The 14,651-nt window shown below is 40.7% G+C and overlaps 18 non-coding genes across 18 annotated transcripts; all 18 read left to right on the top strand.

Moving 5' to 3' along the window:
• Positions 1-798: 798 nt before the first annotated feature.
• Positions 799-871, top strand: trnav-cac. The gene has a single exon. It is a non-coding gene; the product is annotated as a tRNA-Val (tRNA).
• Positions 872-1,585: 714 nt separating this feature from the next.
• trnav-cac lies at positions 1,586-1,658 on the top strand. Its single transcript has one exon. It is a non-coding gene; the product is annotated as a tRNA-Val (tRNA).
• A 723-nt stretch (positions 1,659-2,381) lies between these two features.
• On the top strand, positions 2,382-2,454 carry trnav-cac. Its single transcript has one exon. It is a non-coding gene; the product is annotated as a tRNA-Val (tRNA).
• A 316-nt stretch (positions 2,455-2,770) lies between these two features.
• On the top strand, positions 2,771-2,843 carry trnav-cac. The gene has a single exon. It is a non-coding gene; the product is annotated as a tRNA-Val (tRNA).
• Positions 2,844-3,163: 320 nt separating this feature from the next.
• Positions 3,164-3,236, top strand: trnav-cac. The gene has a single exon. It is a non-coding gene; the product is annotated as a tRNA-Val (tRNA).
• Positions 3,237-3,563: 327 nt separating this feature from the next.
• On the top strand, positions 3,564-3,636 carry trnav-cac. Its single transcript has one exon. It is a non-coding gene; the product is annotated as a tRNA-Val (tRNA).
• A 317-nt stretch (positions 3,637-3,953) lies between these two features.
• On the top strand, positions 3,954-4,026 carry trnav-cac. The gene has a single exon. It is a non-coding gene; the product is annotated as a tRNA-Val (tRNA).
• Positions 4,027-4,734: 708 nt separating this feature from the next.
• On the top strand, positions 4,735-4,807 carry trnav-cac. The gene has a single exon. It is a non-coding gene; the product is annotated as a tRNA-Val (tRNA).
• Positions 4,808-5,516: 709 nt separating this feature from the next.
• On the top strand, positions 5,517-5,589 carry trnav-cac. The gene has a single exon. It is a non-coding gene; the product is annotated as a tRNA-Val (tRNA).
• A 325-nt stretch (positions 5,590-5,914) lies between these two features.
• On the top strand, positions 5,915-5,987 carry trnav-cac. The gene has a single exon. It is a non-coding gene; the product is annotated as a tRNA-Val (tRNA).
• Positions 5,988-6,312: 325 nt separating this feature from the next.
• trnav-cac lies at positions 6,313-6,385 on the top strand. Its single transcript has one exon. It is a non-coding gene; the product is annotated as a tRNA-Val (tRNA).
• A 1,889-nt stretch (positions 6,386-8,274) lies between these two features.
• Positions 8,275-8,347, top strand: trnav-cac. Its single transcript has one exon. It is a non-coding gene; the product is annotated as a tRNA-Val (tRNA).
• Positions 8,348-9,459: 1,112 nt separating this feature from the next.
• trnav-cac lies at positions 9,460-9,532 on the top strand. The gene has a single exon. It is a non-coding gene; the product is annotated as a tRNA-Val (tRNA).
• Positions 9,533-10,247: 715 nt separating this feature from the next.
• trnav-cac lies at positions 10,248-10,320 on the top strand. Its single transcript has one exon. It is a non-coding gene; the product is annotated as a tRNA-Val (tRNA).
• A 714-nt stretch (positions 10,321-11,034) lies between these two features.
• Positions 11,035-11,107, top strand: trnav-cac. The gene has a single exon. It is a non-coding gene; the product is annotated as a tRNA-Val (tRNA).
• Positions 11,108-11,432: 325 nt separating this feature from the next.
• On the top strand, positions 11,433-11,505 carry trnav-cac. The gene has a single exon. It is a non-coding gene; the product is annotated as a tRNA-Val (tRNA).
• Positions 11,506-12,213: 708 nt separating this feature from the next.
• trnav-cac lies at positions 12,214-12,286 on the top strand. Its single transcript has one exon. It is a non-coding gene; the product is annotated as a tRNA-Val (tRNA).
• A 714-nt stretch (positions 12,287-13,000) lies between these two features.
• On the top strand, positions 13,001-13,073 carry trnav-cac. Its single transcript has one exon. It is a non-coding gene; the product is annotated as a tRNA-Val (tRNA).
• Positions 13,074-14,651: the final 1,578 nt, after the last annotated feature.

The raw sequence follows: 14,651 nt of genomic DNA, 5'->3' as shown, positions 1-14,651 counted from the left end.
TTTTTTTAACACGTAGTGTCCGTAGTGTATTAGTAATCACGTTCGCTTCACACGCGAAAGGTCCCCGGTTCAAAACCGGGCGGAAACAGACATCTCTGAAACATTAGAAGAGAACATTCCTTTTCATGAGTGCCTCGTTATGGGAATTCATTTAAATGCAAAGAAAATCAGTAAAATTCTGTTTACTCCTTGTAGACTCTTCAACTAGCAGTTTCCGTAGTGTAGCGGTTATCACGTTTGACTCAACCGCTCTAGGTCCCTGTTTCAAAACCGTGCGGAAGCAGAGACCTCTGAGACATAAAGGAAAACTCTTTGTTTTATGTGCTCCTCATTATGGGAACGCAAATACATGCAAAGAATATAAGTAAAATTCTATATACTCATTGTAGTTTTTCTTGTAGTTTCCGTAGTGTAGTTGTTATCACGTTTGCCTCACATGCGAAAGGTCCCCAGTTCAAAACCGGGCGGAAACAGAGATCTCTGAAACAGTAGAGGAGAACAATCCTTTTCATGAGTGCCTCTTTATCGGAATTCATTTAAATGCAAAGAAAATCAGTAAAATTCTGTTTACTCCTTGTAGACTCTTCAACTAGCAGTTTCCGTAGTGTAGCGGTTATCACGTTTGACTCAACCGCTCTAGGTCCCTGTTTCAAAACTGTGCGGAAGCAGAGACCGCTGACACATACAAGACGTAACAGAAAACTCGGTGTTTTATGTGCTCCTCATTATGGGAACGCAAATACATGCAAAGAATATAAGTAAAATTCTATATATTCATTGTAGTTTTTTTAACACGTAGTTTCCGTAGTGTAGTGGTTTTCACGTTTGCCTCACACGCGAAAGGTCCCCGGTTCAAAACCGGGCGGAAACAGACATCTCTGAAACAGTAGAGGAGAACATTCCTTTTCATGAGTGCCTCGTTATGGCAATTCATTTAAATGCAAAGAAAATCAGTAAAATTATTTTTACTCCTTGTAGACTCTTCAACTAGCAGTTTCCGTAGTGTAGCGGTTATCACGTTTGACTCAACCGCTCTAGGTCCCTGTTTCAAAACCATGCGGAAGCAGAGACCTCTGAGACATAAAGGAAAACTCTGTGTTTTATGTGCTCCTCATTATGGGAACGCAAATACATGCAAAGAATATAAGTAAAATTCTATATACACATTGTAGTTCTTTTAACATGTGGTTTCCGTAGTGTAGTGGTTATCAAGTTCACCTCACACGTGAAAGGTCCCCGGTTCAAAACCGGGCGGAAACAGACATCTCTGAAACAGTAGAGGAGAACATTCCTTTTCATGAGTGCCTCGTTATGGGAATTCATTTAAATGCAAAGAAAATCTGTAAAATTCTGTTTACTCCTTGTAGACTCTTCAACTAGCTGTTTCCTTAGTGTAGCGGTTATCACGTTTGACTCAACCGCTCTAGGTCCCTGTTTCAATATCGTGCGGAAGCAGAGACCGCTGACACATACAAGACGTAACAGAAAACTCTGTATTTTATGTGCTCCTCATTATGGGAACGCAAATACATGCAAAGAATATAAGTAAAATTCTATATACTCATTGTAGTTTTTTAAGTATGTAGTTTCTGTAGTGTAGTGGTTATCACTTTCGCCTCACACGTGAAAGGTCCCCGGTTCAAAACCGGGCGGAAACAGCAATCTCTGAAACAGTAGCGGAGAACAATCCTTTTCATGAGTGCCTCGTTAAGGGAATTCATTTAAATGCAAAGAAAATCAGTAAAATTCTGTTTACTCCTTGTAGACTCTTCAACTAGCAGTTTCCGTAGTGTAGCGGTTATCACGTTTTACTCAACCGCTCTATGTCCCTGTTTCAAAACCGTGCGGAAGCAGAGACCGCTGACACATACAAGACGTAACAGAAAACTCGGTGTTTTATGTGCTCCTCATTATGGGAACGCAAATACATGCAAAGAATATAAGTAAAATTCTATATACTCATTGTAGTTTTTTAAACATGTGGTTTGCGTAGTGTAGTGTTTATCACGTTCCCCTCACACGCGAAAGGTCCCCGGTTCAAAACCGGGCGGAAACAGAGATCTCTGAAACAGTAGCGGAGAACAATCCTTTTCATGAGTTCCTCGTTATGGGAATTCATTTAAATGCAAATAAAATCTGTAAAATTCTGTTTACTCCTTGTAGACTCTTCAACTAGCAGTTTCCGTAGTGTAGCGGTTATCACATTTGACTCAACCGCTCTAGGTCCCTGTTTCAAAACCGTGCGGAAGCAGAGACCGCTGACACATACAAGACGTAACAGAAAACTCAGTGTTTTATGTGCTCCTCATTATGGGAACGCAAATACATGCAAAGAATATAAATAAAATTCTATATACTCATTGTAGTTCTTTTAACATGTGGTTTCCGTAGTGTAGTGGTTATCACGTTCGCCTCACACGCGAAAGGTCCCCGGTTCAAAACCGGGTGGAAACAGACATCTCTGAAACAGTAGAGGAGAACATTCCTTTTCATGAGTGCCTCGTTATGGGAATTCATTTAAATGCAAAGAAAATCAGTAAAATTCTGTTTACTCCTTGTAGACTCTTCAACTAGCAGTTTCCGTAGTGTAGCGGTTATCACATTTGACTCAACCGCTCTAGGTCCCTGTTTCAAAACCGTGCGGAAGCAGAGACCTCTGAGACATAAAGGAAAACTCTGTGTTTTATGTGCTCCTCATTATGGGAACGCAAATACATGCAAAGAATATAAGTAAAATTCTATATACTCATTGTCGTTTTTTAAACATGTAATTTCCGTAGTGTAGTGGTTAGCACGTTCGCCTCACAAGTGAAAGGTCCCCGGTTCAAAACCGGGCGGAAACAGACATCTCTGAAACAGTAGAGGAGAACATTCCTTTTCATGAGTGCCTCGTTATGGGAATTCATTTAAATGCAAAGAAAATCAGTACAATTCTGTTTACTCCTTGTAGACTCTTCAACTAGCAGTTTCCGTAGTGTAGCGGTTATCACGTTTTACTCAACCGCTCTATGTCCCTGTTTCAAAACCGTGCGGAAGCAGAGACCGCTGACACATAAAGACAAGAAAACTCTGTGTTTTATGTGCTCCTCATTATGGGAACGCAAATACATGCAAAGAATATAAGTAAAATTCTATATACTCATTGTAGTTTTTTAAACATGTAGTTTGCGTAGTGTAGTGGTTATCACGTTCGCCTCACAAGCGAAAGGTCCCCGGTTCAAAACCGGGCGGAAACAGACATCTCTGAAACAGTAGAGGAGAACATTCCTTTTCATGAGTGCCTCGTTATGGGAATTCATTTAAATGCAAATAAAATCTGTAAAATTCTGTTTACTCCTTGTAGACTCTTCAACTAGCAGTTTCCGTAGTGTAGCGGTTATCACGTTTGACTCAACCGCTCTAGGTCCCTGTTTCAAAACCGTGCGGAAGCAGAGACCCTCTGAGACATAAAAGACGTAACAGAAAACTCTGTGTTTTATGTGCTCCTCATTATGGGAACGCAAATACATGCAAAGAATATAAGTAAAATTCTATATACTCATTGTAGTTCTTTTTAACATGTGGTTTCCGTAGTGTAGTGGTTATCACGTTCGCCTCACACGCGAAAGGTCCCCGGTTCAAAACCGGGCGGAAACAGACATCTCTGAAACAGTAGAGGAGAACATTCCTTTTCATGAGTGCCTCGTTATGGGAATTCATTTAAATGCAAAGAAAATCTGTAAAATTCTGTTTACTCCTTGTAGACTCTTCAACTAGCAGTTTCCGTAGTGTAGCGGTTATCACATTTGACTCAACCGCTCTAGGTCCCTGTTTCAATACCGTGCGGAAGCAGAGACCGCTGAGACATAAAGGAAAACTCTGTGTTTTATGTGCTCCTCATTATGGGAACGCAAATACATGCAAAGAATATAAGTAAAATTCTATATACTCATTGTAGTTTTTTAAAGCATGTAGTTTCCGTAGTGTAGTGGTTATCACGTTCGCCTCACACGCGAAAGGTCCCCGGTTCAAAACCGGGTGGAAACAGAGATCTCGAAACAGTAGCGGAGAACAATCCTTTTCATGAGTGCCTCGTTATGGGAATTCATTTAAATGCAAAGAAAATCAGTAAAATTCTGTTTACTCCTTGTAGACTCTTCAACTAGCAGTTTCCGTAGTGTAGCGGTTATCACGTTTTGACTCAACCGCTCTATGTCCCTGTTTCAAAACCGTGCGGAAGCAGAGACCTCTGAGACATAAAGGAAAACTCTGTGTTTTATGTGCTCCTCATTATGGGAACGCAAATACATGCAAAGAATATAAGTAAAATTCTATATACTCATTGTAGTTTTTTAAACATGTGGTTTGCGTAGTGTAGTGTTTATCACGTTCCCCTCACACGCGAAAGGTCCCCGGTTCAAAACCGGGCGGAAACAGAGATCTCTGAAACAGTAGCGGAGAACAATCCTTTTCATGAGTTCCTCGTTATGGGAATTCATTTAAATGCAAAGAAAATCTGTAAAATTCTGTTTACTCCTTGTAGACTCTTCAACTAGCAGTTTCCGTAGTGTAGCGGTTATCACGTTTGACTCAACCGCTCTAGGTCCCTGTTTCAAAACCGTGCGGAAGCAGAGACCGCTGACACATACAAGGTGAAAACTCGGTGTTTTATGTGCTCCTCATTATGGGAACGCAAATACATGCAAAGAATATAAGTAAAATTCTATATACTCATTGTAGTTTTTTTAACATGTGGTTTCCGTAGTGTAGTGGTTTTCACGTTCGCCTCACACGCGAAAGGTCCCCGGTTCAAAACCGGGCGGAAACAGACATCTCTGAAACAGTAGAGGAGAACATTCCTTTTCATGAGTGCCTCGTTATGGGAATTCATTTAAATGCAAAGAAAATCTGTACAATTCTGTTTACTCCTTGTAGACTCTTCAACTAGCAGTTTCCGTAGTGTAGCGGTTATCAGGTTTGACTCAACCGCTCTAGGTCCCTGTTTCAAAACCGTGCGGAAGCAGAGACCTCTGAGACATAAAGGAAAACTCTGTGTTTTATGTGCTCCTCATTATGGGAACGCAAATACATGCAAAGAATATAAGTAAAATTCTATATACTCATTGTAGTTTTTTAACATGTGGTTTCCGTAGTGTAGTGGTTATCACGTTCGCCTCACACGTGAAAGGTCCCCAGTTCAAAACCGGGCGGAAACAGAGATCTCTGAAACAGTAGAGGAGAACATTCCTTTTCATGAGTGCCTCGTTATGGGAATTCATTTAAATGGAAAGAAAATCTGTAAAATTCTGTTTACTCCTTGTAGACTCTTCAACTAGCAGTTTCCGTAGTGTAGCGGTTATCACGTTTGACTCAACCGCTCTAGGTCCCTGTTTCAAAACCGTGCGGAAGCAGAGACCGCTGACACATACAAGACGTAACAGAAAACTCTGTGTTTTATGTGCTCCTCATTATGGGAACGCAAATACATGCAAAGAATATCAGTAAAATTCTATATACTCATTGTAGTTTTTCTTGTAGTTTCTGTAGTGTAGTGGTTATCACGTTCGCCTCACATGCGAAAAGTCCCCGGTTCAAAACCGGGCGGAAACAGAGATCTCTGAAACAGTAGCGGAGAACAATCCTTTTCATGAGTGCCTCTTTATGGGAATTCATTTAAATGCAAAGAAAATCAGTAAAATTCTGATTACTCCTTGTAGACTCTTCAACTAGCAGTTTCCGTAGTGTAGCGGTTATCACGTTTGACTCAACCGCTCTAGGTCCCTGTTTCAAAACCGTGCGGAAGCAGAGACCGCTGACACATACAAGACGTAACAGAAAACTCGGTGTTTTATGTGCTCCTCATTATGGGAACGCAAATACATGCAAAGAATATAAGTAAAATTCTATATACTCATTGTAGTTTTTTAAACATGTGGTTTCCGTAGTGTAGTGGTTATCACGTTCGCCTCACACGCGAAAGGTCCCCGGTTCAAAACCGGGCGGAAACAGAGATCTCTGAAACAGTAGCGGAGAACAATCCTTTTCATGAGTGCCTCGTTATGGGAATTCATTTAAATGCAAAGAAAATCTGTAAAATTCTGTTTACTCCTTGTAGACTCTTCAACTAGCAGTTTCCGTAGTGTAGCGGTTATCACGTTTGACTCAACCGCTCTAGGTCCCTGTTTCAAAACCGTGCGGAAGCAGAGACCGCTGACACATACAAGACGTAACAGAAAACTCAGTGTTTTATGTGCTCCTCATTATGGGAACGCAAATACATGCAAAGAATATAAATAAAATTCTATATACTCATTGTAGTTTTTTTAACATGTGGTTTCCGTAGTGTAGTGGTTATCACGTTCGCCTCACACGCGAAAGGTCCCCGGTTCAAAACCGGGCGGAAACAGACATCTCTGAAACAGTAGAGGAGAACATTCCTTTTCATGAGTGCCTCGTTATGGGAATTCATTTAAATGCAAAGAAAATCAGTAAAATTCTGTTTACTCCTTGTAGACTCTTCAACTAGCAGTTTCCGTAGTGTAGCGGTTATCACATTTGACTCAACCGCTCTAGGTCCCTGTTTCAAAACCGTGCGGAAGCAGAGACCTCTGAGACATAAAGGAAAACTCTGTGTTTTATGTGCTCCTCATTATGGGAACGCAAATACATGCAAAGAATATAAGTAAAATTCTATATACTCATTGTAGTTTTTTAAACATGTAATTTCCGTAGTGTAGTGGTTATCACGTTCGCCTCACATGCGAAAGGTCCCCGTTTCAAAACCGGGCGGAAACAGAGATCTCTGAAACAGTAGCGGAGAACAATCCTTTTCATGAGTGCCTCGTTATGGGAATTCATTTAAATGCAAAGAAAATCAGTAAAATTCTGTTTACTCCTTGTAGACTCTTCAACTAGCAGTTTCCGTAGTGTAGCGGTTATCACGTTTGACTCAACCGCTCTAGGTCCCTGTTTCAAAACCGTGCGGAAGCAGAGACCTCTGAGACATAAAGGAAAACTCTGTGTTTTATGTGCTCCTCATTATGGGAACGCAAATACATGCAAAGAATATAAGTAAAATTCTATATACTCATTGTAGTTTTTTAAACATGTGGTTTGCGTAGTGTAGTGTTTATCACGTTCCCCTCACACGCGAAAGGTCCCCGGTTCAAAACCGGGCGGAAACAGAGATCTCTGAAACAGTAGCGGAGAACAATCCTTTTCATGAGTTCCTCGTTATGGGAATTCATTTAAATGCAAATAAAATCTGTAAAATTCTGTTTACTCCTTGTAGACTCTTCAACTAGCAGTTTCCGTAGTGTAGCGGTTATCACGTTTGACTCAACCGCTCTAGGTCCCTGTTACAAAACCGTGCGGAAGCAGAGACCTCTGAGACATAAAGGAAAACTCTGTGTTTTATGTGCTCCTCATTATGGGAACGCAAATACATGCAAAGAATATAAGTAAAATTCTATATACTCATTGTAGTTTTTTTAACATGTGGTTTCCGTAGTGTAGTGGTTATCACGTTCGCCTCACACGTGAAAGGTCCCCAGTTCAAAACCGGGCGGAAACAGAGATCTCTGAAACAGTAGAGGAGAACATTCCTTTTCATGAGTGCCTCGTTATGGAAATTCATTTAAATGGAAAGAAAATCTGTAAAATTCTGTTTACTCCTTGTAGACTCTTCAACTAGCTGTTTCCTTAGTGTAGCGGTTATCACGTTTGACTCAACTGCTCTAGGTCCCTGTTTCAATATCGTGCGGAAGCAGAGACCGCTGACACATACAAGACGTAACAGAAAACTCTGTATTTTATGTGCTCCTCATTATGGGAACGCAAATACATGCAAAGAATATAAGTAAAATTCTATATACTCATTGTAGTTTTTTAAGTATGTAGTTTCCGTAGTGTAGTGGTTATCAAGTTCGCCTCACACGCGAAAAGTCCCCGGTTCAAAACTGGGTGGAAACAGCGATCTCTGAAACAGTAGCGGAGAACAATCCTTTTCATGAGTGCCTCGTTATGGGAATTCATTTAAATGCAAAGAAAATCAGTAAAATTCTGTTTACTCCTTGTAGACTCTTCAACTAGCAGTTTCCGTAGTGTAGCGGTTATCACGTTTTACTCAACCGCTCTATGTCCCTGTTTCAAAACCGTGCGGAAGCAGAGACCGCTGACACATACAAGACGTAACAGAAAACTCAGTGTTTTATGTGCTCCTCATTATGGGAACGCAAATACATGCAAAGAATATAAATAAAATTCTATATACTCATTGTAGTTTTTTAACATGTGGTTTCCGTAGTGTAGTGGTTATCACGTTCGCCTCACACGCGAAAGGTCCCCGGTTCAAAACCGGGCGGAAACAGACATCTCTGAAACAGTAGAGGAGAACATTCCTTTTCATGAGTTCCTCGTTATGGGAATTCATTTAAATGCAAAGAAAATCAGTAAAATTCTGTTTACTCCTTGTAGACTCTTCAACTAGCAGTTTCCGTAGTGTAGCGGTTATCACATTTGACTCAACCGCTCTAGGTCCCTCTTTCAAAACCGTGCGGAAGCAGAGACCTCTGAGACATAAAGGAAAACTCTGTGTTTTATGTGCTCCTCATTATGGGAACGCAAATACATGCAAAGAATATAAGTAAAATTCTATATACTCATTGTAGTTTTTTTAACATGTGGTTTCCGTAGTGTAGTGGTTATCACGTTCGCCTCACACGTGAAAGGTCCCCAGTTCAAAACCGGGCGGAAACAGAGATCTCTGAAACAGTAGAGGAGAACATTCCTTTTCATGAGTGCCTCGTTATGGGAATTCATTTAAATGCAAAGAAAATCAGTACAATTCTGTTTACTCCTTGTAGACTCTTCAACTAGCTGTTTCCTTAGTGTAGCGGTTATCACGTTTGACTCAACCGCTCTAGGTCCCTGTTTCAAAACCGTGCGGAAGCAGAGACCGCTGACACATACAAGACGTAACAGAAAACTCTGTATTTTATGTGCTCCTCATTATGGGAACGCAAATACATGCAAAGAATATAAGTAAAATTCTATATACTCATTGTAGTTTTTTAAGTATGTAGTTTCCGTAGTGTAGTGGTTATCACGTTCAGCCTCACGCTGAAAAGTCCCCGGTTCAAAACCGGGTGGAAACAGCGATCTCTGAAACAGTAGAGGAGAACAATCCTTTTCATGAGTGCCTCGTTATGGGAATTCATTTAAATGGAAAGAAAATCTGTAAAATTCTGTTTACTCCTTGTAGACTCTTCAACTAGCTGTTTCCTTAGTGTAGCGGTTATCACATTTGACTCAACTGCTCTAGGTCCCTGTTTCAATATCGTGCGGAAGCAGAGACCGCTGACACATACAAGACGTAACAGAAAACTCTGTATTTTATGTGCTCCTCATTATGGGAACGCAAATACATGCAAAGAATATAAGTAAAATTCTATATACTCATTGTAGTTTTTAAAGTATGTAGTTTCCGTAGTGTAGTGGTTATCACGTTCGCCTCACACGCGAAAAGTCCCCGGTTCAAAACCGGGTGGAAACAGCACTCGAACAGTAGCGGAGAACAATCCTTTTCATGAGTGCCTCGTTATGGGAATTCATTTAAATGCAAAGAAAATCAGTAAAATTCTGTTTACTCCTTGTAGACTCTTCAACTAGCAGTTTCCGTAGTGTAGCGGTTATCACGTTTTACTCAACCGCTCTATGTCCCTGTTTCAAAACCGTGCGGAAGCAGAGACCGCTGACACATACAAGACGTAACAGAAAACTCGGTGTTTTATGTGCTCCTCATTATGGGAACGCAAATACATGCAAAGAATATAAGTAAAATTCTATATACTCATTGTAGTTTTTTAAACATGTGGTTTTGCGTAGTGTAGTGTTTATCACGTTCCCCTCACACGCGAAAGGTCCCCGGTTCAAAACCGGGGCGGAAACAGAGATCTCTGAAACAGTAGCGGAGAACAATCCTTTTCATGAGTTCCTCGTTATGGGAATTCATTTAAATGCAAAGAAAATCTGTAAAATTCTGTTTACTCCTTGTAGACTCTTCAACTAGCAGTTTCCGTAGTGTAGCGGTTATCACATTTGACTCAACCGCTCTAGGTCCCTGTTTCAAAACCGTGCGGAAGCAGAGACCGCTGACACATACAAGGCGAAAACTCAGTGTTTTATGTGCTCCTCATTATGGGAACGCAAATACATGCAAAGAATATAAGTAAAATTGTATATACTCATTGTAGTTTTTTTAACATGTGGTTTCCGTAGTGTAGTGGTTATCAAGTTCGCCTCACACGCGAAAGGTCCCCGGTTCAAAACCGGGCGGAAACAGACATCTCTGAAACAGTAGAGGAGAACATTCCTTTTCATGAGTGCCTCGTTATGGGAATTCATTTAAATGCAAAGAAAATCAGTAAAATTCTGTTTACTCCTTGTAGACTCTTCAACTAGCAGTTTCCGTAGTGTAGCGGTTATCACATTTGACTCAACCGCTCTAGGTCCCTCTTTCAAAACCGTGCGGAAGCAGAGACCTCTGAGACATAAAGGAAAACTCTGTGTTTTATGTGCTCCTCATTATGGGAACGCAAATACATGCAAAGAATATAAGTAAAATTCTATATACTCATTGTAGTTTTTTTAACATGTGGTTTCCGTAGTGTAGTGGTTATCACGTTGCCTCACACGTGAAAGGTCCCCAGTTCAAAACTGGGGCGGAAACAGAGATCTCTGAAACAGTAGAGGAGAACATTCCTTTTCATGAGTGCCTCGTTATGGGAATTCATTTAAATGGAAAGAAAATCTGTAAAATTCTGTTTACTCCTTGTAGACTCTTCAACTAGCTGTTTCCTTAGTGTAGCGGTTATCACGTTTGACTCAACCGCTCTAGGTCCCTGTTTCAAAACCGTGCGGAAGCAGAGACCGCTGACACATACAAGACGTAACAGAAAACTCTGTATTTTATGTGCTCCTCATTATGGGAACGCAAATACATGCAAAGAATATAAGTAAAATTCTATATACTCATTGTAGTTTTTTAAGTATGTAGTTTCCGTAGTGTAGTGGTTATCACGTTCGCCTCACACGCGAAAAGTCCCCGGTTCAAAACCGGGTGGAAACAGCGATCTCTGAAACAGTAGCGGAGAACAATCCTTTTCATGAGTGCCTCGTTATGGGAATTCATTTAAATGGAAAGAAAATCTGTAAAATTCTGTTTACTCCTTGTAGACTCTTCAACTAGCTGTTTCCTTAGTGTAGCGGTTATCACATTTGACTCAACTGCTCTAGGTCCCTGTTTCAATATCGTGCGGAAGCAGAGACCGCTGACACATACAAGACGTAACAGAAAACTCTGTATTTTATGTGCTCCTCATTATGGGAACGCAAATACATGCAAAGAATATAAGTAAAATTCTATATACTCATTGTAGTTTTTAAAGTATGTAGTTTCCGTAGTGTAGTGGTTATCACGTTCGCCTCACACGCGAAAAGTCCCCGGTTCAAAACCGGGTGGAAACAGTAGCGGAGAACAATCCTTTTCATGAGTGCCTCGTTATGGGAATTCATTTAAATGCAAAGAAAATCAGTAAAATTCTGTTTACTCCTTGTAGACTCTTCAACTAGCAGTTTCCGTAGTGTAGCGGTTATCACGTTTTACTCAACCGCTCTATGTCCCTGTTTCAAAACCGTGCGGAAGCAGAGACCGCTGACACATACAAGACGTAACAGAAAACTCGGTGTTTTATGTGCTCCTCATTATGGGAACGCAAATACATGCAAAGAATATAAGTAAAATTCTATATACTCATTGTAGTTTTTTAAACATGTGGTTTGCGTAGTGTAGTGTTTATCACGTTCCCCTCACACGCGAAAGGTCCCCGGTTCAAAACCGGGCGGAAACAGAGATCTCTGAAACAGTAGCGGAGAACAATCCTTTTCATGAGTTCCTCGTTATGGGAATTCATTTAAATGCAAAGAAAATCTGTAAAATTCTGTTTACTCCTTGTAGACTCTTCAACTAGCAGTTTCCGTAGTGTAGCGGTTATCACATTTGACTCAACCGCTCTAGGTCCCTGTTTCAAAACCGTGCGGAAGCAGAGACCGCTGACACATACAAGACGTAACAGAAAACTCGGTGTTTTATGTGCTCCTCATTATGGGAACGCAAATACATGCAAAGAATATAAGTAAAATTCTATATACTCATTGTAGTTTTTTTAACATGTGGTTTCCGTAGTGTAGTGGTTATCACGTTCGCCTCACACGCGAAAGGTCCCCGGTTCAAAACCGGGCGGAAACAGACATCTCTGAAACAGTAGAGGAGAACATTCCTTTTCATGAGTGCCTCGTTATGGGAATTCATTTAAATGCAAAGAAAATCAGTAAAATTCTGTTTACTCCTTGTAGACTCTTCAACTAGCAGTTTCCGTAGTGTAGCGGTTATCACATTTGACTCAACCGCTCTAGGTCCCTGTTTCAAAACCGTGCGGAAGCAGAGACCTCTGAGACATAAAGGAAAACTCTGTGTTTTATGTGCTCCTCATTATGGGAACGCAAATACATGCAAAGAATATAAGTAAAATTCTATATACTCATTGTAATTTTTTTAACATGTGGTTTCCGTAGTGTAGTGGTTATCACGTTCGCCTCACACGTGAAAGGTCCCCAGTTCAAAACCGGGCGGAAACAGAGATCTCTGAAACAGTAGAGGAGAACATTCCTTTTCATGAGTGCCTCGTTATGGGAATTCATTTAAATGGAAAGAAAATCTGTAAAATTCTGTTTACTCCTTGTAGACTCTTCAACTAGCTGTTTCCTTAGTGTAGCGGTTATCACGTTTGACTCAACCGCTCTAGGTCCCTGTTTCAAAACCGTGCGGAAGCAGAGACCGCTGACACATACAAGACGTAACAGAAAACTCTGTATTTTATGTGCTCCTCATTATGGGAACGCAAATACATGCAAAGAATATAAGTAAAATTCTATATACTCATTGTAGTTTTTTAAGTATGTAGTTTCCGTAGTGTAGTGGTTATCACGTTCGCCTCACACGCGAAAAGTCCCCGGTTCAAAACCGGGTGGAAACAGCGATCTCTGAAACAGTAGCGGAGAACAATCCTTTTCATGAGTGCCTCGTTATGGGAATTCATTTAAATGCAAAGAAAATCAGTAAAATTCTGTTTACTCCTTGTAGACTCTTCAACTAGCAGTTTCCGTAGTGTAGCGGTTATCACGTTTTACTCAACCGCTCTATGTCCCTGTTTCAAAACCGTGCGGAAGCAGAGACCGCTGACACATACAAGACGTAACAGAAAACTCGGTGTTTTATGTGCTCCTCATTATGGGAACGCAAATACATGCAAAGAATATAAGTAAAATTCTATATACTCATTGTAGTTTTTTAAACATGTGGTTTGCGTAGTGTAGTGTTTATCACGTTCCCCTCACACGCTGAAAGGTCCCCGGTTCAAAACCCGGGCGGAAACAGAGATCTCTGAAACAGTAGCGGAGAACAATCCTTTTCATGAGTTCCTCGTTATGGGAATTCATTTAAATGCAAAGAAAATCTGTAAAATTCTGTTTACTCCTTGTAGACTCTTCAACTAGCAGTTTCCGTAGTGTAGCGGTTATCACGTTTGACTCAACCGCTCTAGGTCCCTGTTTCAAAACCGTGCGGAAGCAGAGACCGCTGACACATACAAGACGTAACAGAAAACTCAGTGTTTTATGTGCTCCTCATTATGGGAACACAAATACATGCAAAGAATATAAGTAGAATTCTATATACTCATTGTAGTTTTTTTAACATGTGGTTTCCGTAGTGTAGTGGTTATCACGTTCGCCTCACATGTTAAAGGTCCCCGGTTCAAAACCTGGGCGGAAACAGACATCTCTGAAACAGTAGAGGAGAACATTCCTTTTCATGAGTGCCTCGTTATGGGAATTCATTTAAATGCAAAGAAAATCAGTAAAATTCTGTTTACTCCTTGTAGACTCTTCAACTAGCAGTTTCCGTAGTGTAGCGGTTATCACGTTTTACTCAACCGCTCTAGGTCCCTGTTTCAAAACCGTGCGGAAGCAGAGACCGCTGACACATACAAGACGTAACAGAAAACTCGGTGTTTTATGTGCTCCTCATTATGGGAACGCAAATACATGCAAAGAATATAAGTAAAATTCTATATACTCATTGTAGTTTTTTAAACATGTGGTTTGCGTAGTGTAGTGTTTATCACGTTCCCCTCACACGCGAAAGGTCCCCGGTTCAAAACCGGGCGGAAACAGAGATCTCTGAAACAGTAGCGGAGAACAATCCTTTTCATGAGTTCCTCGTTATGGGAATTCATTTAAATGCAAAGAAAATCTGTAAAATTCTGTTTACTCCTTGTAGACTCTTCAACTAGCAGTTTCCGTAGTGTAGCGGTTATCACGTTTGACTCAACCGCTCTAGGTCCCTGTTTCAAAACAATGCGGAAGCAGAGACCGCTGACACATACAAGACGTAACAGAAAACTCAGTGTTTTATGTGCTCCTCATTATGGGAACGCAAATACATGCAAAGAATATAAGTAAAATTCTATATACTCATTGTAGTTTTTTAAACATGTAATTTCCGTAGTGTAGTGGTTATCACGTTCGCCTCACACGCGAAAGGTCCCCGTTTC

Source organism: Coregonus clupeaformis, unplaced genomic scaffold, assembly GCF_020615455.1.
Source record: "Coregonus clupeaformis isolate EN_2021a unplaced genomic scaffold, ASM2061545v1 scaf0899, whole genome shotgun sequence".
NCBI classification, from domain to species: Eukaryota; Metazoa; Chordata; class Actinopteri; order Salmoniformes; family Salmonidae; genus Coregonus; species Coregonus clupeaformis.
The sequence above is the reverse complement of the archived record's forward strand: the minus strand, read 5'-3'. Positions and strand labels throughout refer to the sequence as shown.